We start from the raw sequence: 24627 nt of genomic DNA on the forward strand, positions 1-24627 counted from the left end.
GTTTTATATGCAATTATATAAAGAAGAGGGAATTGATAAGGAAAATGTGAAGCAATATTTGAACAAAGCAAATTTACCCCAGATTCCTAAAGATATTGAAGTTACGTTGGAGGGAAATATAACAATGATGGAATTAATGCAAGTGCTGAAAAAAAAAAGGGGGGAAAGCTCCAGGCCCAGACAAGATTGCCAGTTGAATACTACGTGACCTTTCAAGAACAACTGGGTCTCCCATTTTTAGAGATTATGAATGAAGTGATGCAGAAAGGGAAAATACCTGAGACCTGGACAGAGGCTTATATTATTCTGATTCCAAAAGAGGAATCTGACTTAAATCAAGTTAAAAATTACAGACCTATATCCCTGTTGAACTCAGATTATAAAATATTTGCTTTAATATTTGCAGAATGTCTTAAAAAATATTTGAATGAATTTATACATTTGGATCAAAATGGATTTCTGCCTAAAAGACAAATTAGGAATAATATGAGAATAGTCTTGGATACCTTAGAATATTATGTGTCTCATCCCGAAAAACAGATGGCGTTGATCTTTTTAGACGGAGAAAAAGCATTTGACAACGTGTTTTTTTTGTTTAAAAAAGTTTTATTTTAACATTCTTATCCAATAACATATTCAATAACATATTTAATGTACCATCATATACAATTAATCAGATCTGCCCGGTCACCACCCCCTTCCTTTTCCTTTTACTCTCCTTCTCTACCTTCTTCTACTTTCCACAACCATCCTCCCCCTCTCTTATCTACATCCTCTCCTCCTTCCTCCCTACTCCTTTCTTCTCCCTCTTCTATCCCTCTTCCTTCCTTTCCTCTTCCTCCTCTTCTCTCCTACCTTTCTCTTTTACTTCCTTCTTTCCCATCATTCTGAAGTGGTAGCCAGGCAGGTCCGATCTTACATTAATTATACATCTTCAATCATCTTTGTACATTAACTATCAATCCCTTTTCTACCCCCTCCCCCTTTCTTCCCCTTCCCCCACCCCGGGACTTCCGAGAACCGAATACAGGGTATGAAACTAACAACAAAAATTAAAATATAGCACAAATCATAATCCATAATCATTCCTTAAAACCTCCACTCCCCTTCCAGAGACAAAGAAGATACTTTTCTTCCAATCCATTATATATCAGACCATTCCACTCCTAGAGTTCTCAGAAATTTCCGATTGAGTTAGTGTTTGTTCTTGAATAAAGTACATAGTTTTTAATATCCAACCTTCATCAATCAATATCAAAACAACGTTCCATCTTCCAATATTCACCAAGGGTTCTTCTAAAATGTCTTTCTTCCTTAAGCAGTCTCTCAAGAATAGTTAATTTTTCCAACTTAATTTCTTTAATTTTTCTGTCCAACCTTCAAGGGTAAACGATAGTCCTCTTTTCACATCTTTAACATTTATATACAACAAATAATATTACAAATATCCAATATATCAATTGTAATAATTAAAATCTTCACTTTACCTTACTTATTTCAAATAACATTATTAACATTACACCTTTAACTTATCCAAAATATATCTATTATAACAATTACATTCTAATTAGCCATATAACAACATTACATCCATCTCTTAATTATAATATTTAATCCAAATTCCTAAATTTTACTATCTATCCTCCAAAGTTAAACAATATTCCATCTTCCTATTCCTTTATACCTTAAATATATCAAATAGTACCCCTAAAATTACACATTTATATCCACGATAAATCATTTACAAAAATTAACCATAATCATATATAATAAAGTTAAACATTCTCCCTCCCCTTCTTCTGTCTTACATTTTCCACCATCTATTCACCATTCAACTTAACATCTATTAATAAAGAATTCTCAATCTTTAATACATTAGTATAAAAATCTCGTGCTTTACAAATTGTATTGAGAAAATACTTTCTTCCTTTATAATTCACTGTTAAACCTGCTGGAACCTCCCATCTAAAATATATCTGATGTTTCTTAAACTCATCCACCAAAAGGCAAATTCTTTTCTCTTAACATTTTAGGAGGAATTTCCTTCATCATTATTATATCATGTCCTAATATTTGAAATTTATTTTTATAAAATGCTTGCAAAATTCCATACCTAATCTTCTTATTTGTAAAATAAATAACCACATCTCTCGGTAAACACTTCTGCCTTGCCCACCAAGAATTAACACGATAAATTTTTTCAATATTAACTTCAAAATCTTCTGGTTCCACTCCCTCTATCTGAGCAAAGGCCTGAATAAAAATCTCTTTCAAATTTTCTTCCTTACACTCTCTTAATCCTCTCACCCTTATAGCATATTCCATTAATTTATATTGTAATATAACCCTTTCTTCATCTGCCTTATCAACCTTAACCTGAATATCGTCTATTTTATTTTCTAAATTCAGATTAATTTGAACTTCATCTATTTTCCTTTGCAAATCTAAATTAATTTGGTTAAATTCATCCAGTCTTTCTTCTGTCTGTGTGCTAGATAACAATAATGGGGTAATTGATTCCTTTAATTTTTCCATCTCCCTCCTCTGCTCTTCCACCAAATCTTTAAAATCCAGTATTTCTTTCTCCATTTCATTAAATTTTTGATCTATTTCTGAAAGATGAGCCTCCATAAGCTCCTGTAAAAAATTCCTTAGACTTTCTTTAATATCCTCTCTCAATTTCCGTACCTGAAGTGAAGAAATTTCCAATAGTTTGGAAGTGGTTAAATCTCTTTGCTTAAAGGCCATTTTTAAACTAAGTAATCTTATCGCATTCTTTGACAAAATGACAAAATTAGTAGACCAGAGGAATGCTGTTGATATAATTTACTTGGACTTCAGTAAAGCATTTGATAAAGTAGACCATAACCTACTACTAGATAAAGTAGAAAAATGTGAGTTAGACAGCACCACCACCAGATGGATTCGTAACTGGCTGACCAACCGCACTCAACGTGTAGTCCTCAACGGAACTACATCCACATGGAGGGAAGTATGCAGTGGAGTACCCAAGGCTCTGTTTTAGGCCCAGTACTCTTCAACATCTTCATCAATGACTTGGACGAGGGGATAGATGGGGAACTCATCAAATTTGCAGATGACACCAAGCTGGCAGGAATAGCCAACACTCCAGAAGATAGGCTCAAGTTACAGAAAGATCTTGACAGACTTGAACATTGGGCTATCTAACAAAATGAAATTCAACAGTGAAAAAGTAAGGTTCTACATTTAGGCCAAAAACAAACTGCACCAGTCCCGTATATGTGGTACCTTGCTCAATAGTAGTACCTGTGAGAGGGATCTTGGAGTCCTAGTGATTAACCATTTAGATATGAGCCAGCAGTGTGCAGCAGCTGTTAAAAAAGCCAACACAGTACTGGGCTGCATAAAACAGAGATAGAATCAAGCTCACGTGAAGTGTTAGTGCCACTTTATAATGCCTTGGTAAGGCCACACTTGGAATATTGCATCCAGTTTTGGTTACGATGTAAAAGATGTTGAGACTCTAGAAAGAGTGCAGAGAAGAGCAACAAAGATGATTAGGGACTGGAGGATAAAACATATGAAGAACGGTTGCAGGAACTGGGTATGTCTAGTTTAACAAAAGAAGGACTAGGGAGACATGATAGCTGTGTTCCAATATCTTGGGGCTGCCACAAGAGAGTCAGGCTGTTCAGCACCTGAGGGTAGAACAAGAAGCAATGGGTGGAAACTGGTCAAAGAAAGAAGCAACTTAGAACTAAGGAGAAATTTCCTGACAGTTAGAACAATTAATAAGTGGAACGACTTGCCTGCAGAAGTTGTGAATGCTCCAACACTGGAAATTTTTAAGAAAATGTTGGATAACCATCTGACTGAGATGGTGTAGGGTTTCCTGCCTGGGCAGGGGGTTGGACTAGAAGGCCTCCAAGGTCCCTTCCAACTCTGATGTTATGTTATGTTATAATATCAAGAAGAAGAAGAAAAAAAGGAATAAAAAGAAAAAAAATCAATAAACTTTTCTTTTTAAACACTATAAGAAAAAGATAATAAAAAAAGGAAGAGATTTTTTAAAAAGAAAGAATTCCATTTAAAAAATAAATAAATCTTGTTATATTCTTCTTAAAGGTTCCACGCCAGCAATTGTAATCAGCATTTCCTTAGCTTTCGCTTATCTTAGCTTTCACTTTCAAGAACGCCATCTTCCATCATCTCCACTCTTAAATACAAATACCTTCTCTGTCAGGGAGTTAAAATCATCTTACAATCAAATGGCAGCTCTATTTTCGCTCTTTCCGTGTTGACAATCTATCAATAATCCTTTTCAGTCACGGAGATGGACCTGCGTTTTGTTCTGCTTTTGCAGAAGCGTTCTGGATTCTGGAGCTTTTGCTATAGAACGTTCAAGCCAGAAATCATTCTGGGGCTTTTCTTGCTCTCTTCAGCTCAAATGCTCATCTCCCTTTTGCGAGGAATACAACTCTACTTCAGCTCAAATGCTCATCTTTTTTGCCCACAGAGATTTCAGAGCTGTTGACAGCAGATTAACGCTGTCTAAACAGCTCTGAATCACACAGAAGCGGACTGAGATGCCTGCCATTAACAACACCAAGCAAGCATTTGACAACGTTAATTTTATCTTACAATTGAAGCAAATGGGATTCAGTGAAGATTTATTAAAGCAATAGAAACTATATACAGCTAAGATAATGATAAATGGTGAATTAGGATAGGATTAATTGAAGGTACAAGACAAGGTTGCCCTGTCACCACTGCTGTTGTGTTGACCTTGGAAGTATTGAATAGAAATATTGAGAGGAAAGGAATAAAAAATGAAAATTCAGAAGGAAGAATATAAACAGCTTTTGCTGATGATTTGGTTTTATGATTGAGGATCCTTTAGAATCTATAACTTGTTTGTTAGAAAAATTGATGAATATGGGCAGGCTTGAAAATTAATAAAGACAAAAAGAAAATTTTGACAAATATGTTGATGAAGCAAAAATGAGTTGGTAGAATATTCTGGGATGCAGATTGCAAATAAAGTTAAATATTTGGGGATATATCTTAAAGGTGTAGTACTAAAAAGAAAAATTAGTAAACTCAAACAGCAAATTGTGACAGATTTGACTAAGTGGGAACATCTACAATTGTCTTTGTTGGGAAGAATATCAACAATTAAGATGAATATATTACCCAGAATTCTGTATTTGTTTCAGACTATTAAATTGACCACAGAGTACTTTGAGGAGCTCAATAAAGTGATGCTGAGGTATATCTGGCAAGGGAAAAAAGCAAGGATAAAAATAAAACTATTACAAGATAAGAGAGTTAGAGGTGGCTTTGGGCTACCTAATTGGGAACTATATTATCAAGCAGCGAATTTGATGTGGATCAAAGAATGGATAACCCTAAAAAAATGATAGGATATTGACTATGGAAGGCCATGATTTGTTGTTAGGATTGCACGCCTTTTTATGGTAGAGACAAGCTAAATCACAGGGCTATTTTAGAAGACATATAGTCAGAGAAACGTTGTTGTTAAATTGGGAAAAGATTAAAAAAAAGGTCACTTCTTAAAAATTCCAATGTGGGTTTCACCTATTGAGGCATTCTCTCACTCATTTAAAAAAGAACATATTGTTAGATATAATGAACTATTGAATGAAAAGGGTGGGTTAAAATCTAAATTAGAATTAGAGGCAGAGGGTATAACAATGAACTGGTTTGCATACTTGCAAAAACAATCCAGATATAGAATAGAATAGAATAGAATTTTTATTGGCCAAGTGTGATTGGACACACAAGGAATTTGTCTTGGTGCATATGCTCTCAGTGTACATAAAAGAAAAGATACGTTCATCAAGGTACAACATTTACAACACAATTGATGATCAATATATCAATATAAATCATAAGGATTGCCAGCAACAAGTTATAGTCATACAGTCATAAGTGGAAAGAAGAGATTGGAACTGAAACGATTAATAGTAGTGCAGATTCAGTAAATAGTCTGACAGTGTTGAGGGTTGTTTAGCAGAGTGATGGCCTTTGGGAAAAACTGTTCTTGTGTCTAGTTGTTCTGGTGTGCAGTGCTCTATATCGTTTGAGGTAGGAGTTGAAACAGTTTATGTCCAGGATGCGAGGATCTGCATATTTTCACCTCTTCTTGATTCTTGCAGTATACAGGTCCTCAATGGAAGGCAGGTTGGTAGCAATTATTTTTTCCAGTTCTGATAATGATGTTAAAAGAGAATAATAATCAGTTTTGATGAGATTTTAACAGGTTCAGATGACAACTTGATAAAGAAATTGTATGGATACTTATTAGAGGTGAAATTAGAGGAAGAACAAGTTAAAGAGACAATGATTGCTTGGGGGAGGAATTTTGGTCATGGGATAGACCTAGATGATTGGCAGAAATTGTGGATGTATAATTATAAAATGACGATGTCTACAGCATTCAAAGAGAATTTGTATAAGATGTTTTATATGTGGCATTTACCCCCGACAAGAATTGCTAGAACAGCGGTTCTCAACCTGTGGGTCAGGACCTCATTGGGGGTCGAATGATGATTTGCCAGGGGTCGCCTAAGACCATCGGAAATATGGGAAGTATACTTGCGAGTCGAAGAATCGCGCTCCAATGGTTGACTCCACAAGCCAGCTGCAGGCTCTTCAAATCGCTAGCCGAATTTGGCTTCAGGTGCGATGAATTAAAAAAGAGAGAAATCTTTGTTCTGATGTCTCCCTCTCAAGCCAGCTGCAATCACTCCCAATCGCTAGCCTAATCTGGCTTCACGCGCTATAAACTTAATAGGGGAGGAGTCTCCGCTTTAATGCCTCTGTCCTCAAGGCAATCGCAAGAAGTTCAGATCGCTAGCCAATATGGCTTCAGGCGCGATAAATTCAAAATGAAAATAATTTTATGGTTGGGGTTGCCACATCATGGGGTATTGTATTAAACGGGTCGCAGCACTATAAAGGTTGAGAACCACTGTGCTAGAATGTCCAAGGACAAATATGAAGAATGTTGGAAATGTCATCAGATACCTGGATCATATTACCACATGTGGTGGACATGCATTGAAGCTAAAAGATATTGGACTAAATTACACACGTGGTTGGAAAAAATGATCAAAAAGCATATTGACTTTAAGCCAGAAATCTTTCTGTTGGGAATTATACCGGAGACATATACTAGAGATATAAAATATTTGATTGTGAATATTATTACAACAGCTAGGATTGTATTTGCAAAAAATTGGAAAAATGAAAAGTTACCTTCGCAAGATGAAATAATTAGAAAATTGTTGGAATGTGCAGAGATGAGCAAATTAACATTTGAAATTAGAGAACAAGAAGGTAAGCAATATTATAAAATATGGGATTTATTCTATAACTGGTTAAATGGAAAGATATGTTAGGAAAAATGAGTATAAGATATATGTATGAAAGAGACGATTATTTTTTGAATGCACAGGAAGATATGTTAACACCCATGCAGCACGTTGTAATGGAATTGATTTGATGAGATTCTTTTTTATTCTGTTTTAAAAAAATAAATAAAAATTCTTCCAAAAAAAAAAAAAAGGAAATTACCAGTCCCTCATATTTCTCTTTAAAGTTGTTCTAGTGTTGCAATGTCCAGCAGTCAGGAAGATTACTTTCAATTTCGGAGTCACCAATAATTGACTTGTTGCTTTCTCCGAGTTCAAGTGGGGGTGCTTGTAGTGGTGCTTGTGATGGTTTTGGATCATCAGCCAATTCTTTTGTATCTGGTTCCGACCTTGTTTTCTTGCTGAAAAAAGTAGTCATACTTTGTTGCCTTTTTATCCTGTTAAAGGCTACTACTGAAAAAGAAATAAAACAATATTGTGCTTTGGACTCAGTTGTGGTTGTAAGTGTGAGGACTACAGGTAATGGAAGGGATCTCTGTGTTCACCCAGCAATGTAATCTTTTCGTCCATTGCTGTGAACAATTTGTAATGTACAAATACAAGTTGTCTGAAATGGTATAGGGTTTCCTGCCTGAGCAGGAGGTTAAACTAAAACACCTCCACGGTCCCTTCCAACTCTGGGTCTAATACTGGGATCATTCCCCCCTTTCCTTATTTTACCAGATTAACAGGTCCATTCTTTAGGTCATGTAGTCCAACCCCTGCCCTGCCTAAGCAGGAGACCCTATACCATTTCTGACAGAGGGCAGTCCAGTCTCTTCTGAAAGCCTCCAGTGATGAAGCTCCCACAACTTCTGAAGGCAACTTCTGTTCCATCTGCTTTTGCTGTCAGAGCATGGATTCCCACCCATGGGGGGTAGGGGTGGTCACACAGTCCCTGGACAGAGCAACTTGCCAAAAATTAAGTGAGTGGTGAAGGCTGGCAAGTGAGGAAAGCTGACAAGGAGCAGAGATCAGTAATATTTAGTCACTCTTAGTGTCTGACACTATAGATAGTTAGTGTTTAAAAGATGTTATGGAAGAGGAACAAGTTTCAGACAAGACTAAGACTGAGCTGAAAGTGGATTTAAGAATAACAGCCTATAAGAGTACCTTGCAAAAGATGTAAAGAATGGCTGATATTTTCATAAGTACAATTAAATAATAATTGAAAAATAAACACTTAAAATGGAACTACAATGTGGGAGTTTGTTACTTTGTGCCAGTATTGCCACAAAAATCTTTCCTAGCTAACACTACCTTATATTAGCCCAGGTCTTACTTGGACCAACAGTCCCTAATGGAATGCTCTCTCTATAGCAGAGAGAGAGAGAAGCCAGGGAAAGCCGTGTTTAGTCAACTAAGCTTTTTAGACGTTTCATTTCAAAAATGTACTGAAGCTTTTTTCAGCATTCCAGCCAGGTGAGATTTTATTGCAGCAGCTGCTTGTTTTCCTAGGATTCACATCATTTTATCTTTATGAATGCATGCTTTAGCATATGCTTTGCAACTAGAATTACCTCACTAGTGTGGCAATTTTTTAAGAGAGCGGGGGATTGGGGTCCAACAAAATGAGGACAAACAAAAAATATATAGTACAAAATCAGGACAGGCCTAAGTTCTAGTTATCATCCTCAGACTAACAGATCAATAGAGAGATTGAATTTGGTTCTCAGACAATATTTAAGATGCTTTATTAACTATCAACAGAATAACTGGACTGACCTCCTGCCTTTTTCAGAAGTTGCCTATAGTAACTCTGTGTACTCTAGCACTGGGTTTACTTCATTTCGAGTTGCCACTGGCCAGGACTTCATCCCAATGCCAGAATTACCAGTAGAGGAACCAACCATACCCTCCCTTAAAGAGTAGATACAACAGCTACAAAACACCTGGCAAGTAGTGAGACTAACCCTGAATGAAGTTAGAGCTGCTTTTAAAGCCCAAGATAACAACAGAAGGACAGTACCAAACCTATTTAAAATAGGGTGATAAAGTTTACCTGTCCATAAAATTCCTACAATCCTTACAACCCTCAAAGAAATTGGGACCCAAATTCATAGTGTCTTTCCCAATCACTATAATCATCAACCCAGTAACGGTAGAATTACTATTCCCCAAGACACTTAGACAGGTCTACCCAGTTTTTCACTGCAGCCTATTTGTCAGGCTGCCTCTGATTATATCTAGGAAAGAATACACCTTGTCTTCATTTGCAAATAAAGAAAAGTACTTTTACTAGGTACATCCGGACTGCAGCAGTATAAAGTTGCATCTGAGACAAAATATGGCTAACATTCCATATCCCCCCTGTTGTTTTTCTCAGAGGTGTCAGGTCTGGTCTATGCCAGCTCTTCTTATGTTATATTCATGTTTGTACCTTTAAATATTTGGAGGAAATCAACGTTGCTGATTGGGAAGCCTCAACAGAACTGTATAAAAGGAGAGGTTTTTCCCCAGCCTGTTGCTGGGTTCACCCTATATTAAAGAGCTGTTGTCACTACCCTGGTCTCCAGCCTCGTTACTTCCAGAACTTAACATTGGCGGCGAGGTGGGATTTCGAGGCTAAGGAGAACCAGAACCGAGCTGAAGCACGCACGAAGAACCGAACCCAGCAAATCAGGGCAGAAGCGGAGATGGCCAGTTACACTCCGCCCCGCGTTTGACCCAGCCAGAGAGAAATGGGGCGTATGACCCGTTTGAGCTTCTAGAACCAACGAACTGCAGGAGTTCCAGACAACGCAAAGGGCATATTTCTTGAGCCACTGCGGTCCGAGGTCATCGACATCGCGGAAGCCCTGGCAGAGCCAACGCCGATACAATCGGTATCGTGGCAAACTCTGCAAACCCTGCTAAAAACCATTTGCGCCAACGCCGTCCAAATACGTGCGGCGTTTTGAATTTGGAGGCGCAGACAGATGGGCGAATCCATCAGCGACTACATGGCCGCCCTAAGGAAAGCCTCCAAAGACTGTGGGTACCGAGACCTGGGCGAGGTGCTGCTGAGCAACTCATCCGAGGGTCAGAGACATGCGTTTGCGGGCGGCTGCTATCAAAAAGCAATCTAAGCTGGCAGCGCTCTGGGCGAAGCCAGAGCACATGAAATGTCCACCAAGCGGCGGAGACCTGCAAAAGCCACTCACAAAAGGCGAGCACAAAGTCAACCCGGTGCACCAGAGGAGATTCAGACCGAATCCGGCGGTGAGGATGAGGAAGGGTCTGCCGTACCGAGAAAGCGGCAAAGAGACCGGATAATCTGCGGAAGCTGCGGAGGTCAACACCAGCGTAACGCTGCAAGTTCAAGGCGCAACATGTCGGTGGTGTGGAAGAAGAGGGCACCTAGCTCAAGTCTGTCGAGCTCCCCAACCTTCCGCCGAAAATTCAAATCGGCCAATCAGGCGCGGATCGGCAAGGCGACCCGCGATTGGCTCAAACAAAAAGGCGCGAACTGAATTCAACCAAACGACTGTGATCATAGGCGCGCCAACCCGAGTGGAGAAAGATCTTCACCAAACCGAAAATAGAAGGAGTGCCGTGCCGACTGAAGTGGACACGGGTCAGCGATCACCATCATGTCCTGGGACACTTTGGTGAAGTCACTGCCATCAGTCGCAAGCGCCACCTGCAAACACAACGGCTACGAGTCCACGACTACCAGGGAATCGCATCCCTGTTCGAGGGACCACCTCTGTCCGAGTCGAGTACGGACCACAAGAAGACCCTGCCCATCACGATCGTCCGAAGGGACCCTGCCCAGTCTGTTGGGACTAGACTGGTTTCCTGGGCATGGGAGTGACTGGCATCTACAGAAGTGACTGTAACCTGAAAGACATACTCATGAACGAGTTCAAGATGTCTTCAAGGACTGCCTGGGCAAGTACAAGGGGACCCCTATTTCCTTCAACTTAGACCCCAGGTAGCCCCATTAGGTTAAAGGCAGGAGAGTCCTTTGCCCTAAACCAAAATTGACAAGGAGCTAGATAAGCTCATAAATCAGGGATTTTGGTGCCAGTCGATCACGCAGTGGGAGACGCCAATCGTCACCCCAGTAAAACCAGATGGGTCAATTAGAATTTGCGCTGACTACAAGGCGACGCTAAACAAAGCCTTACAGAAAAGCGCTACCGGTTCCGTGGTGCAACACTTACTGCATTGGGCAAGGGCAAGTCTTTGCAAAGTTAGACTTGGCCCAAGCCTACCAACAACTGCCCGTAGACGCCAACACAGCAAGCCCAAACGATTGTAACTCACAGGGTGCTTCAAGTGCAATTACAATTTGGGGTGAGTGTGGCACCAGGGCTGTTCCAAAATTAATGGAACGACTTCTGCAAGGGCTCCCAGGGTAGTTCCCTACTCGATGTATTGATATCAGGGAAAAGAGGAATTGGGGAGCGTTAAGAAAGTTCTGGGCATTTTCCGTCAGCCGGACTAAAGGTTAAAGTGAACAAATGCCAGATAGGGGTCGAATCCGATTTTGGGCTACCGAATAGACAAGAAAGGAATTCACCCCACTGAGAGCAAGGTCAAGGCAATCAGAAAGGCTCCAGCGCCAAAAACAAAGCAGAGCTACAGGCATTCCTGGGGCTAGTGAATTTTACGCGTCTTTTAAAAACAAAGCACTTGCTGAACTGCATAGCTTCTGGGAAAAATACTGTTTGGTCTTGGGGAAAGTCGGAAAATAGGGCTTTGAAGCAGTAAAAACCTGCTCTCAAGTGATAGCCTGCTCATCCAATATCATAACTCATTGCCCTAGTGCTGGTTTATGCCTCCCTTACGGGTGGGGCTGTGCTCAGCCACAGACTTCCAAACGGCACAGAAGCCCCTATAGCCTTCTACTCCAGAACGATGTCCTCCCAGAGAGGAACTATAGCCAGTTAGATAAAGAAGCTAGCAATTGTGTCAGGGGTAAAAATTCCACGAATATGTTTTGGTAGAATTTTGAAATTGTGACTGACCACAGACCGCTGTTAGGAATACTGGCTGGCGCCCAACGCCTGTGGCACTTTCGCCACGATTGACCCGATGGACTATTTTCTTAGCCGCTTATTCGTACAAGCTGCAGCATCGACCAGGAAAAGAAGTGGGGCATGCGGACGCTTTAAGCAGATGCCCACTACCAGAGGCGATCGAAGACCCCACCCGGGGCGCCATCCTGCTGATTGACTCTTTGGACTCTGGCCCAGTCACATCTAAGGAGGTGGCTCGGGCATCATGCGGGACATTGTGTTAAGGACTGTACTCGGTTGGGTACAAGAGGGTGGCCGCTGCGCCCGGGCGAGCAGTTTAAGAATTTGTTAAAAAGCGTGATGAGCTCTCGGCTCAAGGGGTGCCTGTTATGGGGTGATCGTGTGGTAATCCCGGATAAATTAAGGGAAGGTATTGGACCTCCTCCACGAGGTCACCCAGGATCGTAAGGATGAAGGGGGTTAGCAAGAAGCTATGTGTGGTGGCCACTCATGGATTCAGAAATTGCTGAGAGGGTAGGAAATGCCAGGCTTGCCAGAGTCAGACCTCTACACCAACGGCCCCAGTCAGGGAATGGGAAAACCCCAAGGGCCTGGTCAAGAATCCACATTGATTTTGCTGGCCTTTCCACGGCCAAACCTTCCTAGTGGTTGTCGATGCATTCTCTAAATGGTTGGAAATCATACTTATGAAATCCACTACGGCCGAGGCAGTAATCGCAGCCCTCGCCACCTATTCGCAACCCACGGGTTGCCTGACACTCTGGTGTCCAACAACGCCCGCAATTCACGGCAGCCCAGTTTGAGAATATTGGCAGAGGAGGCATCCGCCATGCCCTCTCGCCTTTCACCCTGCGTCGAATGGCCTTGCAGGCGTTCCGTCCGGGCGCTAAGGAGGCATTGTCCAGACTCAAGCCAGGTGACTGGCAAAGCAAAGATAGATTTCTTTCTGGCCATTCAGCACAGAACCCCAAGCACTGCTACAGGCAGAAGCCCAGCGAACTATTGATGGGACGGAAACTCCGGTGCCCACTTGACCGTTTGAATCCCATTACACCAGAGGGTTACAAGGGGAAATAGAAAAACAAGGAATGGGCATAGGCGACCGGTGTGGGCCCGAAACTATGGGGACGGCCCAAGTTGGTTAGGGCAAATCATAAAGATAACCGGTCCAAAGTCATACTTGGTAGAATTACAAGACAACCGAGTATGGGCGCCACATAGATCAGATAAGGAAGCGAATAACTGAACAACCGAACCAAATGAAACAGATCATGACCAATACCTTATTTGAACCCACAGCTGACCATAACCGGAGGCGCAAGACTTAGCTGAGGTCCCGGAGGTCCAGCAGCGCCATCAGGTTCCCGAGGAATCGGCAGGAAAATTACAAAAAGTAATCCAAGGCCGGATGGCCAAGAAAAGAGTCTGCAATAATCCAGGGCCCGTTGGCCTAGAGGAAGAGCTGGGAGGAGAAAACAGCCCCTCCGACCAGCTCAAAACACCACCAGAACTGAACCGCGCAGGTCTGAAAGAACTAGGAGGCATGGGTTATTTGCGTGACTACGTCGAAAAATAACATGTAAATAAAATGTAAATAGAGGCAAAGTGTTTTCTGGGAGGGAGGTGTTATGTATTCATGTTTGTACCTTTAAATATTTGAGCGGAAATCAACACGTTGCTGATTGGTGAGCCTCCAGCAGAACTGTATAAAAGGAGAGGTTTTTCCCCCAGCCTGTTGCTGGGTTCACCCTATATTAAAGAGCTGTTGTCACTACCCTGGTCTCCAGCCTCGTTACTTCCAGAACTTAACAGGCCCCGTGGTAATCTTCTTCCGCAGGTCTCTTGCTGTCAATCATATCAGGAATGCAATGTCTGTTGAAAGTTCACGCTCTAGCATTCCTGTTGAATTCAAAGCATCAATCTCCCCTCCCCCCTTAATTATGTCAGACCGACACTCTTAAAGGGCCCTCTCTACTTAACCTGAATCCAAGAGCTATTTACATTACACATAAAACCCCATGCAATCTAACAACTGAATATAAAGAATACAAAAAGATGTAAGGATTGGAGTGGAGGTTGACATTCGGCCCTCCTGCAACAAGGACGTCAGTCCTAGAAAGAAAAAGAGAAAGTTAGGGTTTGTCAGGATATTTTTTATAGAATTGCGCTATCTTTTCTGAAGCACAAACATTTTCCTTGTTCACCCATTCAGCTTGGGACAAAGGGAAATGCTTCCAAGCAATAAGATATTGAATTTTATTTCTATGTTTTCTTGAATCCAAGATTTCTTTTACTTCAAAATGTTGTTCGCCCTCTATGAGAATTGGTATAGGAGGGGGTGTATGGTTCGCACGGAAAGTAGACATGTGTTCTGGTTTCAGCAAGCTCACATGGAAAACGGGGTGAATTCTTCTAAGTGTTTTTGGTAATTCTAGCTGTACAGTCACGGGGTTGATGATTTTCACTATGGGGAAAGGTCCCACATACTTAGGTCCCAGTTTTTTAGATTTTTGAGTGGTTTGTAAATATTTGGTGGAGAGATAAACTCTATCTCCAACTTGGTATTTGTTTTCAGGGGATCTTTATTTATCCGCTTGTTTTTTATGTGAACGGTGGGCGTCATCAATCGCCTTGCGAGTCATTTTCCGTGTGCTTTGTATTTGATCTATCCATTCTGACAAGGATGAAACTGTGGTTTTTTCCTTTGGAAGTTCTGAGATGGGAACAAACTCTTGGCCTGAAGATACTTTAAAAGGAGTAAATCCCGTGCTACTATGAATTGAATTATTATGTAAGGATTGGAGTGGAGGCTGACACTATTGAAACCTGAAATTACATCCCCTTTAAGGCCCCCCCAAAAAACGCTCCTCTGACCCCTATTATGGTGGAAGGGGAACAACACTTTGAAATCAAAGAGATCCTTGACTCCAGCACCCACCAGGGTTCAACTCAATACCTAGTCTCCTGGAGACATTTACCTTCCTCACAATATGAGTGGGTAGCTAAGAAACATGTTTGGGCCCCTGCATTGCTGAAAAAGTTTCACTTGGAGTATCCTAACAAACTGAGCTAACTCTCTATGATGTCCATATTTCTGTTCTCTCTTACAGGTAATCCACTCATTTTTTTGAAGAGGGACAGCATGTCAGATCCCTATTGTGATACTGCCATTCAAGTGTGGAGGGGAACCCAGATCCATTTACTCACTTATTGCTCTCATCCCATTTTCCTATGTATCCTGTAATTCCCTAGTTTATAAATTTTACCCTGTCACCTATTCTTCCCTGTGCTTTGATTTACCTTGGAGGATGTACAAGGGAGGAGGGCCATCTATTTTCTTTCAGTTTGGAAGCCTCACAGAAGAAACACATGGGAACAAATCCTTATCTGTTTCTCAGGATGACTGTTTCCACCTGTGGATTGGCTCATTCAACATCAAGCTGAGAGAAGGGGTTTCTGACCACTTTATCCTAATGGAATTGCCTGGGCGGGACTCAGACCCTGCTTTGCTTTTGTCTTGCAATCACCCCCTTTCAATAAAAGGTTCCTTTTGAAATGCTGCTGTCTTACAGCATTTCCTTTTGAAATGCTGTAAGAGTCCATACTTTTTTGTTTGGGGAGTAGAGGCAGGACCTTTCATAACAAAGAACATTTTTGCTTTTTTATTATACCTTTTTAAAATTTATATATAGTAGTTATTTTTTGTCCAATGTCATTTCTTTTCTTACAATTTTTGGCATTTCAATATTTCAAGAATAAAATATATTTTATAACCTAATATTTTCTGAGGAAAGCAGGCTGACCTCCAATCATTTCATATTCTTTCTAGGAAGTTGATCATGTAGTACTTGCCTTCTTATAAAAAGATGAAGTAATCCAAACCTGCTCAGTCCATACTGCTGCTTCCTCACAGTTTGCCTGTTGTTGGAAGTAAAATCCATCTGGTTCAATTCCAAGCTGGGAGAAAGATGCTGGAAATAACATGGAGGCTGACTGGAAAGAAAGATATTGTTTATTGGTGAACAGAACCACCAGGGTTTGCGGTTCTGGGGCAGCTGACCAACCAACTGGGTAAGAGGAAGGGTTCTTAAATGATTCTATGTTTTTGAAGTTTTGGGATTTGTGCAATATAGGCTTTGTGTTTATAAAGAGGATGTTGGGCAATTCTTATTGTGACTGATGGCTTATGTTCTGTGTTGGATTTTTGGGTGAGGGGCTGTTTGCTCTAATCCTATCACTCTGCTTTTGTTAGCTGTCCAACTTTGCTGCAAGGAGTTTTGAAATATCCTGTCTTGAATGGACTTCTGCCAGCAGTATTTGCTTTGCTTATCAATGGAGCCATCTAGAAAGTTTATTTATTTATTTTATTTTATTAGATTTTTATACCGCCCTTCTCCCGAAGGACTTAGTTGGCTTTCTCTTTCAATAAGCTCGTTATCTCTTAAGTGCTGGCATCTGCTGTGGGCTATTAAGAAAGACTGGGGACTGCTTTCTGCTTCTAAGAACATATTTCTCAATTTCTCCTTTGGGGAAATATAATATACTTTCTCTTTAATATTTCCCAAAATATTTCATTCTTTGGGGGCTTCTCACACTGTTTAGTGGGATCCGAGGCCAGCATGCTTCTTCCATTGCTAAATCCTATTCACACACATGCATAAACACAAACAGGACCCTTCTTGTTTGTTGACCTGTTGAAATGTTTTGGTTGTGAATTCTAGAACTAGAACTATAGGAATAGAATTTCATGAAAAATATTGAACAATTCCAGGAATGGCTTATGGTATGTTCCAAGGAAATATGCTTTAGGTCTTGTAAACATTGATTGCTAGATTACTATTGCTTCAGTGCCACAGACTGCATTGCATTGGTAACTCCTGGTAACTACAAATTCTCAAATCTTGATAAAATTCAGTCAGAAATATTCTTGCTGACTGATAGAACATAAGCTTAGTTTGCACACTTCTTGTTTTCATGATTAAAGATGTTTATATAACTAAATAATGGCTGAAAGTCTGAAGGGATGTTTTGAAAGATCTTGCTTTTCTTTTGCAGCAAAGCTTCTATGGTCTACTTCAATGGTCCATTTGATTTTTCTTTTTTGTAAAAAAAGTGCTGAAAGAACTACAACGATTCTTTTTAACTCCTCTCCAACAGCTGCTTTCCCCAGCAATGGCTAAAGATATTAGCTTGTGAAATCACTTCCAGAAAGTGTTATGGATCACTGATTATTTTACAAAGAGCCCAACTTGACAGGACCACCATGGGCCATTCATGTTTATTGTTCAAAGGGTGTGTGTGTGTGTGTGTAATAGACCATCAGTGCTAGTAAGAGAATGGAGAAATGCAAAGGCAAAAGCAGGTCTCTTTAACAGACTCTATTTCAGGTGTAATTCAAAGATCTAGGATAGTCTTCCCAGTTGATATTATTACATGTGTATTTGTCATTGTTTCTTCTCAAAACAACCCGGACTACTTCTTGTTCGGTCATCTGGGTGGCCACCCATAAAGACAATACTTGATTTAACTTCTTGTTCAAATGTTCCATTTTCTCACTTCCTGAAGCCTATAGAAACTGCTTGACTTACCTGTCCTAAAAATGTTTGGGAACTTCTTGCCATAAACTGAGATATAAATTTAAACAGCACTCTTAGTATTCTTTTTTATTTACATTAGAGAAACAGAATCCAGCAATCCCTAGACAAATGGTTCTCCCATTCATTACTTCCTGATCTCTTTGCAGTACCTTTATATTCTAAGTTACAGAATGAAAATAATGTTATTCTTGAAAATAGTGTTACTCTTCCAGGGATTCTGCAATTACTTCATTTCCATGAATTCCATCAATTTTGCTATATTTTCTGATTAGAGTGCTCTTGTAATTATTTGATTCCTAAAAGAGTAACTGAGAATGACAGGGACAATTGTTATAAGGTGAAAGATGAAGAATTATGTTTTTTAAATATTACAGATAGTCACCAGATGGCAGTCAAGAATGTTTGATGTTTTTCAGCCCAAAGAAAGCTCAAGTGGATTTTGACTGAGAAAAGGCATAGTGTAGCAAGATTAGCCCCTTCATGGATTACTGCCTTGTCATGGTGAAGGGGCTTGCATAGCTCAATGAAGCTATGAGCTATGCTGTACAAGGCAATCCAAGCTGAGAGCTCTGACAAAACGTGATCCACTGGAGAAGGAAATGGCAACCCACTCCAGTATCTTTACCATAAAAACCCATTGGACAGTACCAAAAGGAAAAAAGATATGACGCTGGAAGATGAGCCCCTCAGGTCAGAAGGTGTTCAATATGCTACTGGGGAAGAGCAGAGGGCTAATACCAGTGGTGGGATTCAGCCAGTTCGTACCACTTCGGGAGAACCGGTTGTTAACTTTCTGAGCAGTTTGACAAACTGGTTGTTGGAAGAAATCATTAGGGCAGAGAACCGTTTGTTAAATTACTTGAACCCCATCACTGGCTAATACTACTAGCACCAGAAAGAATGAAGCAACTGGGTCAAAGCCGAAAGGACACTCAGCTATGGATGTATCTAGTGGTGAAAGGAAAGTCTGATGCTCTAAAGATCTATACTCCATAGGAACCTGGAATGTAAGATCCATGAATCAAGGCAAGCTGACATGGTCATACAAGAAATGACAAGACTGAACATCAACATCTTAGGAATCAGTGAACTAAAATGGACAGGAATTGGTGAATTTAATTCAGATGACCATCAGGTATACTACTGCAGGCAAGAATCCCTCAGAAGAAATGGAGTAGCCTTCATCATCAATAAAAGAGTAGGAAACACAATACTGGCATACAACCCTCAAAATGACAGAATGATCTCAGTTTCATTCCAAGGCAAACCATTCAATATCACAGTAGTCCAAGTCTATGCCCAAAGATGGAGAAGTTCTATACGGTCAGTCAAGACTAGGAGCTGACTGTGGTTCAGATCATGAGCTTTGTCATTGCAAAATTTAGGCTTAAATTGAAGAAAGTACAGAAGGCCATTCAGGTATGAACTAAATCATATCCCTGATGAATATACACTAGAAGTGACAAATAGATTTAAGGAATTGGATATGATAGACAGAGTGCGTAAAGAACTATGGATGGAGGTTTGCAACATTGTACAAGAGGTAGCAACTAAAACCATCCCAAAGAAAAAGACATGCAAGAAAGCAAAATGGCTGTCTGAGGAAGCTTTGCAAATAGCTGAGGAAAGAAGAGGAGTGAAAGACAAGAGAAAAAGAGAAAGATACACCCAGTTGAATGCAAAATTCCAGAGAATAGCTAGAAGAGATAAGAATGCCTTCTTAAATGAACAGTGCAAAGAAATAGAAGAAAAAAATATAGGGAGAACCAGAGATCTGTTCAAAAAAATTAGAGATATGAAGGGAATGTTTCATGCAAAGATGGGAATGATAAAGGACCAAAATGGCAGGAACCTAAACAGAGGCAGAAGAGATTAACAAGAGGCGGCAAAATTACACAGAAGAACTATACAAGAATGAGTTTAACGTCCTTGATAACCACGATGGGGTGGCCACTGACCTCAAACCAGACATCCTGGAATGTGAAGTCAAATGGCTCTTAAGAAGATTGAGCAACAACAAAGCTAATGGTGGTAGCAGTATTCCAGTTGAGCTATTCAAAATCTTAAAAGATGATGGAGTAAAAGGGCTACATTCAATTTGCCAGCAAATGTGGAAAACTCAACAATGGCCACAGGATTGGAAAAGGTCAGTTTATATTCCAATTCCAAAGAAAGGCAACACCAAAGAATGTTCAAACTATTGCACCATTGCACTCATGTCACATGCTGGTAAAGTTATGCTCAAAATCCTACAAGCTAGGCTCCAGCATTATGTAGACTGAGAACTACCAGAAGTACAGGCAGGATTTCAAAGAGGCAGAGGAACTAGAGATCAAATTGCCAACATATGTTGGCTCACGGAGAATGCTATGGAGTTCCAGAAAAACATCTACTTCTGCTTCATTGACTATGCTAAAGGCTTTGATTGTGTGGATCACAACAAATTGTGGCAAGTTCTTAAAGAGATGGGAGTACCAGACCATCTTATTTGTCTCTTGAGAAACCTATATGCGGGTCAAGAAACAACAGTGAGAACTGGACAAGGAACCACTGATTGGTTCAAAATTGGGAAAGGAGTTTGGCAAGGCTCTATACTGTTGCCTTGCCTATTTAACTTATATGCAGAGCACATCATGAGAGAGGCGGGTCTAGATGAATCAAAAGTTGGAATTAAGATTGCTGGGAGAAATATCAACAACCACAGATATGCAGATGATACCACTGTAATATCAGAAAGTGAAGAGGAACTAAAGAGCCTCTTGATGTGGGTGAAGGAGGAGAATGCAAAAGTTGGCTTGAAACTCAACATTAAAAAAACTAAGATCATGGCATGCGCCCCTCTCAATTCCTGACAAATAGATGGGAAAGAAATGGAGGTAGTGACAGATTTTATTTTCCTGGGCTCCAAGATCACCACAGATGGGGATTACAGCCAAGAAATTAAAAGACGCTTGCTCCTGAGGAGTAAAGAAATGGCAAGTCTAAACAACATACTAAAAAGCAGAGACATCATCCTGCCAACAAAAGTGTGTATAGTCAAGGCTAGAGTTTTCCCAGTTGCAATGTACGGTTGTGAAAGTTGGATGATAAAGAAGGCTGAGCACCAGCAAATTGGGGTCTTTGAACTATGGTGCTGGAGAAGACTCCTGCGAGTCCCTTGGACTGCAAGGCAATCAAACAGGTCAGTCCTACAGGAGATCAACCCTGTCTGCTCTTTAGAAAGCCAGATCCTGAAGATGAAACTCAAATACTTTGGCCACCTAATGAGAAGGAAGGACTCACTGGAGAAGAGCCTAATGCTGGGTAAGATTGGGGGCAAAAAAAGAAGGGGACGACAGAGAATGAGGTGGCTGTATGGAGTCACTGAAGCAGTCGGTGTGAGCTTAAATAGACTCCAGGGGATTGTAGAGGACAGGAAGGCCTGCAGGAATGTTGTCCATGGAGTCGAGATGTGTCGGACATGACTTGTGACTAACAACAACAAGCAAGATTAGTGGCTCTCCCTACCATTGAAATTTGTATTTATTGCAAAATGCTCTAAATACTGCTTTGGCTGTTAAACATCCACATTGGAATGTGGTGTTTACAAACCTGCCCCCCCTTCATTTTCTATTTACCGAAGAGAGAGAGAAATGTGGATAAATTCCTAAAAGTTTATGTTAGTCATCTGTACTCCTTTTTCCTTTGAACACTTTCTACTACAAGAAATCCCCGTGCCCAATATCTTTTTTAATTCCTGAAGCCTTTACCATGTCTTTCCTAAGTACTGTGTTTTAAACAGTAAGCCCTCAATAAGGGAATTCAATAAGCTTCTGTAGATGTTGGACTTCATCCCATGGCTGTAAAGAAGGCCTCATAATTCAAACGATGATGAAGCCACAAGAGAGTTATGAAGGTTTTCCACATTGAATTTTGTATTCCACAGATGCCCATTATATAATGGAGTTGCTCTATATTTATACTACTATAAGCATTTGTAAAAAGGCATTTTTATTAGATTAAAATGTCAGAGTTCAGTATAAATGTCTTAGTCAGAAGTAGAAAGAATTACTGCTTTGTGATGTCATAGAATATCCTGGAAATACCGGTTAATGGAAAAACATTAGATGAAAGTATGGCTCTGAGAATACCTAGCTATTGATAAAATTCTTGTTTTATGCTTTTTTCTTCAAATTGTTGACTACAATCTTTTGGTTTATTGATTTGCAGGGGGGCTTAATTTAGTTTCCAATCCTCTCCTCAGTCAATTCCTCAATGTGGCTAATGAAATTTTTAAAAAGATATAAAAATTGACTAAAATCAACTTTAAAAGAAGAGTTTACGGAATTCATCCAAAGTACTGAAATTGTAAAATACATTAAAATATCTGGAGTTAATTTCTATGCCTTAAAAATTCACCAAACACAAAACTATCCTATGTAATATGTTCATGTGCTGCCATTTTATACTGGTCAACCAAACCCCTCACTCAAAAGGTTGTGTAGACCTCTCTATTCCAGATTCCTAGAGTGACATACAGATTCCTGTATTTTGTTTGCAAAACACAAACAAAATGATTCTAGCAATAAAAATGATTATTCAGGGGGCAAAAGACTGTCACCTTCACTTTCCTCACAATTCCTGGAACCTATCAATCAATGTATCCAAGGCCTGAGCAAAATCCAATTTGTTAAAAAATACTTGAAGATAGGCAAAACTCTGAAGATAAAACTCTGAGGATAAAAACTCTGTGGGTCTATGGAAACACACCCAACAAAAAAGGAGGGGGAGTTGCACTGTATTATTACACCTCTACAATAATACACCATACCAAGGGTGAGTATTAGAGGAAAAAGAAATGACATTGTCATAGGTGAATACTACAGGCCACCCACCAAGTGGAGGAAATTCATGGATATTTTGCTAATCAGCTAAATAAGATGTGCAGGAAACACCACTGTAGTAATGGGAGACTTTAACTACCCTGATATCAGTTGAGAAATGAACTTTGCAGCAAGTGGCAGACCAGACAGGTTCTTGATATGTCTAGCTAACAGGTAGAGGAGAGACTAGAGGATCAGCTATATTGGATTTTATTCTTACTGACAGGGATGAAAATATGAAAGGGTAGAAATTATAGGAAATTTAGGGAAAAGTGATGTCATATTCAATTAATTCAACATAATGCAGGCACAAACAATGGAACAAAGTCAAACTAATGTTTTAGATTTTAAGAAAGTTGTCTACAGCAAGCTAAGAAAAAATAGGAAGAGTTTCTTGGATAGAAATTCTAAATGGGAAAAAAAATCCAGGATGCTTGGGAAATTGAAAAAAATAAGATAATAAAGGCCCTCTAATAAACAATACCCCAAGAAAGAAAAATAAGAAACTTCAGGTGAAACTAGCATGGTTGAGCAAAGTGCTCTCTGAACAACTGAGGGATAAAAAGAACAAGTGCAAGGTCCACCACCTTGCCATCAAAAGACTAGTGAGGAGGGATGGTGGGGACGACAAATGGGCAATAAATCTGTGTGCATTTCATGTGGGAATTCGGGAGGGGGAATGACAGCTGAAGAAAAGCATATCAACATGGAATCGTTCATGCCAAGCATCATCAAGGCTGTTTGTCCTGAGTGTGGGAAGTTACCAGCCCAAACACCTCAGCATTACCAAAACATCTCGGTGGCATCTCATTGGCTAGGTTTGGGCTGGTCATGCCGGGAGGGATGGCAATGAAGGAAATAGTTTTGTACCGATGCAAGGGAAACTCAGATTCCACCTGACTTTACTGCAATTAGCATCTCTTAGTAACAGTACCTGTCAGGTCCCATAGATCCCTATCAGGACACTGCCATTCTGGTGGGGAGAGGGCCTGGGTGCATTATTTAGTTTATAGCCTTTTTCCTGGTTCCTATTTATCCTGTACTTTGATTTACCTTCTTGGGAATGTAAGGGGGGAAGGCCATCTGTTTTGTCTCAGCCTCCAGCAAGAGATGCCTGAGAACAGCTTCTTACCACCTTTTCAGCCTTCGATTCTCAAAACAACTTCGCACCTGTTAATTGGCTTATTCAAACATAAGACTGAGGAGAAGGGTTTCTAACCGCTTTATCCTAATTGAATTGTGGGGGAATTTTCAGATCCTGCTTCCTTTGTCCTGCTATCCCTTTCTTTTAATAAAAGTTCCTTTTGAAAAATTAATTCTTTCAAGAGTTCTACTTTCTTGAATGGAGAGGAGAGTCAGGCCCTTACAGTACCTTTCACTTCAACCAAAGTCAAGGATTTTTCTTTCCTAAGGAATCAGACTGGGCAGGTCTGACATTAGACGGAATCTACAATTGTGGTCAATGTTGTTGGCTCAAGAGAGTTATCAGAACTGAATTTCTCTGAGAGGATGGGAGAGGCAGAAAGCTGTGGGAACTTGCCAAGACCCATTGGTCTCATATCAGGAAGAAGGAAGACTGGGAGGAGAGATCCAGGGGATGATCTTTATCTATGGAAGCTGCAGCAGCTGCTACCGGGATCAGCGAATGGAACTAGAAGAACTGGAGGAAGAGAAAGATATAAGCAGAGAGCATGGCCAGGCTGACTGGATAATGGAACAAGCCATAAAGTTCATGCACAGGGTGCTTTCAAAAACCACAAGACACATGAAGCCCTTGTCCAAG

This window comes from Ahaetulla prasina, chromosome 8, assembly GCF_028640845.1.
Source record: "Ahaetulla prasina isolate Xishuangbanna chromosome 8, ASM2864084v1, whole genome shotgun sequence".
NCBI classification, from domain to species: domain Eukaryota; kingdom Metazoa; phylum Chordata; class Lepidosauria; order Squamata; family Colubridae; genus Ahaetulla; species Ahaetulla prasina.